General features: G+C 33.5%; 1 non-coding gene across 1 annotated transcript; it reads left to right on the forward strand.

The window, feature by feature from the left end:
- Nucleotides 1-1,169: 1,169 nt before the first annotated feature.
- On the forward strand, nt 1,170-1,302 carry LOC126016546 (small nucleolar RNA SNORA51). The gene has a single exon (XR_007498340.1). It is a non-coding gene; the product is annotated as a small nucleolar RNA SNORA51 (small nucleolar RNA).
- Nucleotides 1,303-1,962: the final 660 nt, after the last annotated feature.

Below are 1,962 nucleotides of genomic sequence, written 5' to 3' on the forward strand. Positions count from 1 at the left end.
ACACTCTTATATGAAATAACTTTTAAAGTAAAATAATGTGTTTTAAATTGATAAGATAATGTACCAGATACATATTCAAATATATATTTATATATTTTTATTTTATTTATTTTTTAAATTTTAGTTATTATTATAATTTTATTTTTTTATATTTATTATTGTAGATATTAAATATATATATATTTTAAAATATATATATATTTCAATACATATTTGAATATTTAATAAAATCAATAATGAAAATTTGTGAGTCAATAGATCCATAATAAACTTAAAATATAAGTCAAAACTAAGTGGTATGCATATTGTATAAAAATAATATAACCACTGGGTGACATAAATACAAAAAGTTATTTCTTAAAGTTAGAGAAGCTGGGCAGTCTATGAGAGTAATGTCTACTTTTTTGTGTGGGACACCCAGTATGTGTAATCAGGAGTGGAATATTTCACTTGTCAATTCAAGGACTTATGATTAGACTGTTCAGGTGGGGGTGTCCCATTTTTCTAATACCATCATAAAAATAAATACATGACCATGATTATCTTAAAGTAAAAAATTAAACCATTCCATAAGATTATCAATTTTTTGAGTTGGGTGGGTTTCATTTATATGGGGTTCACACCCGGTAGTAGTTAGAGGTTACTTCTGGCTCTGCACTCAGATCACTCAGGGCAGGCTCAGAATTCCATATAGGATACTGGAAATCGAACCCTGGTTGATCCTGGGTTGTTTGCTTACAAGGCAAATGCCTTACCAATGTGCTCTCCCTCTAACTAAATTTTTAGAAATTTTAATATGGGGTTACCAAGACTATACCAGGAACCATATAGTGTTGGTGTCTGAACTAGACCTCATCATGATAAGCATGCACACTAAACTTTTGAGCTGTATATACACCTTTGTGATTAAGTACAGGAAGCTAACTCTTAGAAAAAAAATTTCTTAAGATATAATTAAATATAATGACTTCATCTTCAGCCACAAACATAAAATACTACGAATATCAAGAAAAATAAATGTAAAAACTTTTACTTCCCTAGAAGTAGAAAGCCTGTCTAAAGTACAGGCCGGTGTTGGACGGGGAGGAAGGATACTTGGGATATCGGTCATGGGAATGTTGCACTGGTGAAGGATTTTATATATTAAAAATTAAAAAAAGAAAAGAAAAGGCCTCCCAATTCTTATCACAGGCTGTGTTCTTTACACTGACTGTGTAGAAAGAGGAGGTACAGTAAATGCACCCCATATACATCTCAACACAGGCCCTTTGCCTGGTCTGTATTGTGAATTGGGGAATAAAAATTAAAGAAAAAAAAGAAAAGTAAAAGAAAAGGAAAAAGAAATGTAACACATTAAATTTGTTATCAGTTTTTTTGTTTGTTTGTTTTTGGGTCACACTCTGCAGCACTCAGGGTTTCCTCCTGGCTCTATGCTCAGAAATCGCCCCCTGCAGGCTGGGGGACCATTTGGGATGCCGGGATTTGAACCACTGTCCTTCTGCATGCAAGGCAAATGCCTTACCTCCATGGTATCTATCCGGCTCTATCAATTTTATATATGAATATAATATAAAACATAATATCAAGAAAAATCTAAAAATTGCTTCCTCGTACCATTGTTTTGATATTTGTCCTTGCCAGATGTAGAAATGTACAGATGTATGTGTACATGTAGACAGGTAGAAATCCTAGACATAAAAATTAAGTCTTGGAGCCATATTGACAGCACAACTGGTAAGGTGTTTGCTTTAAACAATGTAGACCTGCGTAGGATCCCAGTAACCTATGGTCCCCTTAGCCTGCAATTTTTAAGCACATAGCCAGGAGTAACTTCTGAAGGCCACCGGTTGTGGCCCCCAAACAACAAGAACAAAAAAGAAACTCTTGAAATTAGATGCCACAGCAAACATGACAATTGCTTATGTGTACCTGTTGGATTCTTGCATAGAATATGTTCATTTC

Source organism: Suncus etruscus, chromosome 8 (genome assembly GCF_024139225.1).
Source record: "Suncus etruscus isolate mSunEtr1 chromosome 8, mSunEtr1.pri.cur, whole genome shotgun sequence".
Taxonomy (NCBI): domain Eukaryota; kingdom Metazoa; phylum Chordata; class Mammalia; order Eulipotyphla; family Soricidae; genus Suncus; species Suncus etruscus.